General features: G+C 41.2%; 1 pseudogene; it reads right to left on the reverse strand.

Annotated features, from left to right (window-relative positions):
• Positions 1–484: 484 nt before the first annotated feature.
• On the reverse strand, positions 485–1,659 carry LOC127096267 (uncharacterized tatC-like protein ymf16; annotated as a pseudogene).
• Between the last annotated feature and the right edge of the window lie 6,107 nt (positions 1,660–7,766).

Here is a 7,766-nt window from a genome sequence, read left to right on the forward strand (position 1 = left end):
GATTCTTCTTCGCCTTTATTTAGAAGGCTTGTTTAATAAATCTCCTAAACAAACAATAGGAATTTTATAATCAAACGACCTAACTTATTGTTTTGTTCACGCTCTAAGGAAGTGACTTGTTCAGCCTCTGCTGTTCTTGTTTATGACTCTACTGCTATTGACTAATCCGCTGGGATTGGAATGATTGACTTGCTTTCAAAGCCTTTCCTTTCTAGGCTAACTCTTAACTAAGTCCCAACAACGGCTAGCAAAGAAACTGTAGGGCTTAAGGCATCGAATGACCTGAAGGTAGGCAACTCAATAAAATAATTAAGCAGCCTGACTTAAAGTCTAGGGCTTCCTAACTGCTTGATTTATAAGTCTTATTTGTTATTTAAGACGGGAATGAATCGCATATGTTGGTTGAGAATTACTCGAGAATTCTTTTATAGTTACTTTGCTAGAGGGGGCTACTCTTCTTTTTTGTTAATTGAGCCGCTTTCCCTCATTCCACTCGTCCAGCCTCTTCGCGAACTTGTGCAATCGTTTCCACAAAGATAGTCAACTCAATTATCAAAGAAATAAGGAAACGCGCGATGATTTGGCACCATATATCCGGAGGTGTGGAAAGAGCAACGGTGAGAAGCGGAAAAACCATCAAAAAACGACGATTGTTCATGAAGGTTTCCACAGAAAGACCCCTTGGTTCTGGAAAACAAATCACAATTACATGTACCGGAGAGCATACCGATGGAATGAACGAAATACGAACAGTTAGCATAATATGGTCATAGATCTTAGGTTGTAACTTGATCATGAGCGAATTTGTTGATGTTGCACCCAGAAAGTATAGAAAGTACCAAACATTGGAAACTACCCGGGGAAGAGTTAGGAACAGGAACAAGGAGAAGCGAGAACCACTTAAATAGAGGAATCAATTGTATTTCCTCCTTTGTTCCCCATAGCAACTAGGGATCAAAAAGCACCAAATTTGATGACTTATTAAGGGAAAGACGAAGTAAGAACATGTTATTGAAGACGTTGCAACATATGTCGGGGAGGCCTCCATTGATTGTGTACAAACAAAATATGAGTCCAAAGACAGGGTAAGAAAGGGTTTAGTTAATGGAGATATTAACTCTTTTGGGAACCAGTAACGCGTAAACCATGTCAAACCAAGACCGATCAATATCCGAACGGAACGAATTCGAACTTCTTCTAGAATAGTTTCCGGTGTGAAATTAAATTAATACATAGGATATATATGAATAATTCAAAGGATAAATATTTATATTTGATAGGATTAAGGTAGCGGTAGTATATTGGAAGAGGAACTAGCTTTTACTTTCGCTATCTGATTTGAAGTGTGAAAGCTCTTTCAAAGAAAAGTTGTTAGAGAAGAGATAGATCTTACGTAAGCCAAAGGCTATTTAAAGAGCTTCTATTTCACCAACTGCGTCTACGCATTCACCAAAAAGAACTGGGACCGGGTAGACATGAATTCAAGTAATAGCTCCCACGACAATTATCATTGCCTTCACCACCAACTACTTGTACTCCCATACCAGTAACACCAGTCAAGAAGGTAAGGCAGATTCTATAGCTGTTGGTTCTAGCACACCGGAAACCCTCATAGTAAGAGCGTATAGGCTTACACCGGTTAATTGAATACTTTACCATTCTCGATGCAGCGGGAACACTCACTCGCACCAACGGATACTGTCACAGCTAATTGAAGTGCAAGTCCAGCAACTGCAATTGTCTTTCTGTTTGCAATTGAATTACTAAAGTTGGAGGGTGCTATTGACTCAACTGTAGATGGGATTCATACTAAGGCAAGCTCTTGAAATTAAACCCTAACAATGGGTAAGGGATAAGAGGGAAGACACTCATCTGCAGATTGGAGACCAAGGGTCTTTCCAGGTGGCTCGGGTGAGAGGGGTGTGATAAATAGAGATTTCCCACCAGCAACTTCTCCTATCACTTTACTTCTGCAGGCGCTGGATCTTAAGGGAAATTCCCAGATCCATATCATATAAGATAAGGATTTCGGGTAGTGAGAGAACCGAGCTTGGCCGAGCAAGTCCTCGCTCGAAGAAGCAGACTGGCCAACTTAAAGGCAAGTCGAAGTTGAAAAGCCTTAGATGACTCTTTCGAGAAGGACTTCCCGGATTTGGAAGTAGCAATCCCTCTATTCCAGTTGCAAAGAAAGGAGTAACCTTTTGTTTTAAAAGGGAGGCTTGCTATACTAGATTGCTTGCGTCTATGGTCGAACTTGAAACTAGCCCGAGAGGTAGAGCACATCGTAAGGGAGAGAGTGAGGGTGGGTGGAACCTGTAATGTACCAATGAGGAAAATTGGAAACAATACCTAAACCTCTCCTCAGATCGTGAGGGAAGTTCCGCTCCCGAACCATCCAGCGGCCAACAAAGCCCTGCTTTCCAAACCCCACCGATGGACCTACTAGCTTCACAACAAGCTCAAGCTCTAACGGGCCCCTTAGGTGGTGCATCCTCCTATTCCTCGTGGAGTGGCTCGTGGATATATAAGTGGTTTTTTCTAGAGGAGGGGTCATCTCCGGACCCAAACCAGGAGGATCCCCTTGCTCCGAATCAACCAACCGAGGTCATGGTGCCGGAGGCTCATAGTCCTTCATGGTTAAAAGAAAAGATTCTCTGAATCTTCTATATTATAAAAGGGCGGAGAACCTCATCCAGAAGTCTAAAGAAACTTTGTCTGGAGGATCTGAAGCTTGAAAGAGTTTCCCCAGGGAAGCGACTCAGAATCCTTAACATTCTAGAAGATATGGTCGAACATAAAGATTAATTTAGGAATTCCAAACTCCACATCGAGTTAGCTGTGAGAATTGTCGATTGGGAGAAAGATCAAACGGAATGACTTGCTTTGTAAATGAACACATCGAAGAACCTAATGGATCGAAATTGGTATTTTTTTTTCCGGACCTCTGTGCGCCCTGGCCGGGATGACAAGTTGGTTTTTGGCGCCAAAAACGAAGGGAGAGAGAAAAATATCTCGTTAGGTCTTGGTATGGTTGTCGTCAGCCCGACAGACTTTGGAAGAAGAACCTCTTCTCCCCCCGGATGTAGTCTTCATTAGTCTTTCCTTTTGTCGAGGATGAACTGAGTTATCAAACGAACAGAAATAAATCCAGACCATGCATCTGGAAAGCACTGGTGCAAGCCTAACTCGTGACCCAGGAACTCCCCCTTATGGTGCATTCCTGCCTTTTCCTTCTGCGTTTGCTACCGGGTATTCCCGTCTAAATAATTTAATCCTTAAGCTGGATAGCCTTTAGGCTTAGTTAGTTAAGAGTAATCCCCCTTGCACCTATTCTACTCCGAAGTAAAGAAAGATCCCTCCTAAAAGCTGCCTTTCTCTTATATACTCAACCACTCGCCATCAATAATATTATCTCTAATGATAAAGGCACGACAGGTTTCGTAGATAGAGTACATGAGTCGACTTCTCCTCTTTCTTATAGTATTCTTAGTTAACGTTAGAGAACTGGATTATCTGAGCATCGTCTATCTAATAGAGTCATAAGTTGGATCTACTGCTTAACCAAATGAGTCCTATTTAGGAGGTAGTATAGACTTCTGGACTATCTGGTCTGGAAAGGCTCTAGGAATCATCTCTACTCTAGAAGCCATAGGTTGTTGAGCAATAGACTGAAGAGGCATCTCTAATAAAGGGATAAGGCCAGAGGTATAGATCCGTTAAGTCCACTCCTTAAGCAGGACTTTCGGTCAGTTCAAAAACCATTAGGTAGGGCCTGTGCGTGCTATAATAAAAAAGGGAAGACCCTTAAATCTACTTGAATGGATCTTGGCAAGGCGGATCGAAAATCATTAATGCCAGAATAAAAACGCCAAAGAAAAGCGGGAAAGTGGGGCTATATATCATATAGTAAAGCCAAAGTAAAGACTACATGCCTATTTGACTGCCCGATCGTATATTTCAATAGATTTAAGAGAGTTTTCATATAGAAGTCTCGGACCCACCGGGGAACAGATTGAAGAAAGTTCATCTCTTTACGCTGCTTTTTAATTACAGGGGTATTCTCATTCTTTCGGACATCAGCGAATATTGAACCATTGAGCCTGAAAGAGTGAGAGCTTGATGAGGTTTTTAGGGCCGATAGGCCAAGCAGATTAGACGGACGTAAATAAGCAACTAGTTGTGCCATCATACTATACCTTACGGTTGAATTAAATATAGAAGGGTTTCCTTTACCTTCTATAAGCCAATTTCGAAATGCTTTTACTTACCCTTTCTGGCAGCTAGTGTCCCACCTTTCAAGTTGACAGATTCGTATTACTTCGAGATAATTGTTAGAGCCCCTATTCTCGAACTCCTAGAAAATGCCATTCCATCGGGTTACCACACACACAAAAATAATTCATATTTGTTGTCATTTCAAATATAACCTTCATGGGTCCCCTCAACATCCTTAACGGCCTGGTTCATTAAGATATTGAATTGAGACTTTTATGGACAAGCTGTGCGATAGAGGCCTAATCCTTGAGCTCTTCTAATCCCCAAAGACGCTCTAATCCTTACAAGGCCATAGAATAACTTCTCAAAGAGAATGATTACTCCATTACACAAAAAATGCATTTGGTTGTAGGCGTAAATCCAAGACAAGGTTACAAAGTATTCGTGTTCTCACGATACCCACAGACATTTTAGAGACCCACAAAGGTGGGTCCGATGCTCGCTTAGTGGCAAAGAGGTTCACTATGAAATATGGACCGGATTATGAGGAGACGTTCAACCCTCTTGCTAAGATTACCATTCCTTGTAGTCGACCGGTGCAAGTAGGACTTTATTTTTGAGTTTAATATTCTTATCTGCAAGGTTAGTGCTTTTTGGTGGCGTACAATGCCTTAGTATGTAGAGACAGGCTAGTTGCCTCGCTTCATTCTTAGTCTTTTGGAAGATGGTCCTAGCAGACAAAAGACCTTTGTGAGCAGAATTTGGAATGTACTTGAGGTGGAAGGAATCAGAAGTCTCTCCCAGAATAAAGAATAGCCTACCGGATTCCCTAAAGCCATGTTGCGCTTCCCGCGTTAAGTTTAACTAGCGGCTTACTTTTAGCCTTGGGGAAGAAGTGTTGTGATGTTTGACAACTATTTCTGGAAAATAGACCTAGACCCGCACGAGCAATTGTAGCCGAGCAATGGATAGTTCCTTAGGCTGATCTTACCATTACTCTATGCCTTTATCTAAGAAGGAGGTAGACGCGGTCTTGCAGGGCCTATAATATAAGAGGCTCTCCCGGCTTGAGTTTTCCTGAGTCTAAAGGACTCTTGATGAAGAGTTAGACGCTAGAGGATTTTCCATCGATAAAATTCGGTAGGAGACAATCTCACAACTCTGCAAAAATTAGAGTAATAAGTTCAATGCCCTTACTCACAAGAGTCAAGAAATTAAATTTTATCTCTCCAAGAGACTTGACCTCTATAAAGATATCTTATCCGAAAAGTAATGATGCTCTCCCTTTAAGAGTTCTATCATATGTGAAGCCTTTAACATTATATCCTCCGGAAGAAAGTAAGGCATGGCTTTTTCCCGTACCTAAATTAAAGGCCTGCTATCACAACGCCTACCAGAGCAGACGTAGAAGAGACTCATCACTGTTAACATCCTCTCCTAAGCCTTGTATGATGAAGAGAGGACTCCTATGGAAGTTCAAGAGAAGAAGGGATCTGAATGTCTCTCAAATGTCGCTACAAGCTCCTTCGGGAAAAGTAGCCCAGAGCCTCCATGACCTAGTACTCCTTTAGAGAAGAAAGTGGGTCACTGGCCTCTGTAGGGGCCCCTCTTCCGGTGCGGAAAGAGTCTTCACTTACACGATAAAGTTTAGCTTTTATGTGAGAAAAAACTTTTACAGTACTACTATTACTACCAATAGAACAAAGTAATAAAGTACTTTAGTAGTCCCAGGCCTGATATCACAACGCCTACCCTGCAGATGAAAGATTTTATCCTTAGAGGCGGTTTCTAATTGAGTGAATGAATTATGTCTTACTAAAAAAGAAATTTCATCTAGCAAGGAGAATCATTCTATCAGACTAGTCTCTATCATTAAGCGTGAAAAGCCAGCGCCCAAAGGTGCTTTTTCGAAAGCCGATCAAAGAATCGATTATATGCCTGGCCAGAAGACCGATGAGCCTTAACAGTGAAGCAAAGAAGATAAATTAAAGTAGCTCTTAGAAAGGAAAGGTAACTGAATGCGTTTCCGGTGTTAAAGCTAGAAGAGTAACTGCTCTCGTAGTTGTTTCCGCTCTTCTCTGCTTTGAAGCAAAGCATCTTGAAAGCAATAAACATCTTAAATTCAGCTCTGAAAGTCTCTTAGCCTACTGGTGGGCGAGCCTAGCTTGTCTAAAGAAGTATAACTAGAAAAAGTTCGGATGTTCCGTTCTTGTTGTTTGAAAAGATCTCGGATCCCTCATACTTACTTGTGACTGTGAAGAGTCTATAAGGAGAAGTGGGCATCTTGATCTGAGCTTCTTCCCTTATGTAATATAAAGATCTAGCTTCTTAATTTCAAGGTATAGTCTCAAATAAAAAATGAGGAAGCCCGACTTTAACAAGCAAGCCATAGCCAAAGCAACAACTTTCAAATCATAGTCCTAATTTCCACCTACCTTTCTCGCTCTATCATTCCATTCTCTCAGTCCGGTAATCGGTCCTAACAGCGGTTGAAGCCTTCGAATCGGCTAAGTGTTTAGTATCACCTTAATCCATTCTTTTGATTTAGTCTTTCTTTCTGAGTAGTCGATAGCGAGTCTGACTGGTCTAGCACCATCTTCCGCTTATTGGTGGAAGGGTTATGTAGTAACCAGTCCGGTTAGAATTTCAGTGTCCTTCAGGAAGACGATTTTGAATCTTCTTTGTTGTATGCAATGCTCTTTTTATATTTGGTAGGACTTCCATTTCATATCATGTGTCGGAGAATCAGATTATTATGATGAGCGTTTTGACTCTGATCCACCAACATCCACTACCGGAAGAAATTACCTCACTTACCGCCGGCTCTTATTCCCATAGATATGCCCGGAAACAATAACTTTCTTTCTCTAATTCCCTTTAGCTTAAGCCTGACAAAGATAGAATGTTTCACTTGCCCTACCGCTGCCTGATTAATACTACTACTAGTGAGACTCCTATTCTGCCACCCTATCTAGTAAGAGCCTCTACAACAATGTTTGGCGCAATCAATATCCATAATCGCTCGTCTTTCATCGATTGAGGATTTGCCTGACCTGGTAATCTTCCCATAACACAGGTGCCTTTCGTCCGGGTATATTATTTAAGTAAAGTGGTCATGTATGTTGCGGCTTAAAATATAAGTTAATGATGAACAAGCCTTCATTTCCTTTAGGTATTGTTGGTTAGAAGAGAAGTCTTCTCTTACTCTTAGTCGCGGGTGAAACTTTTGCTTTTGACTGTTGGAGTTAGGTTTTGGGTGACGATGCAGTTGTATAACAACCTTGAGAGCTAAGGACAAGGATCCTATTTCTCTACTTTTAAATACAATACCCTTTCATTTAAGAGAATAAGATAAGAAGAGTAGTTGTACTCTTAGAGCCTACTATGACTTCTTCGTCTTCTCTTTTTCCTTTATCTAATAAGAAAAAGGGTTTTAGAGGCTTCTCTATAGCTTTCTAAGCCCTTTCTCTTAGCCAGAGGAAAATTCCAGTCTAGAGGAGAGTTTTCTATAAAAATGTGGAAAGATGATGAATTTCCTTAACTTACTTAAT

The sequence above is a fragment of the Lathyrus oleraceus genome, chromosome 6, assembly GCF_024323335.1.
Source record: "Lathyrus oleraceus cultivar Zhongwan6 chromosome 6, CAAS_Psat_ZW6_1.0, whole genome shotgun sequence".
NCBI lineage: Eukaryota > Viridiplantae > Streptophyta > Magnoliopsida > Fabales > Fabaceae > Lathyrus > Lathyrus oleraceus.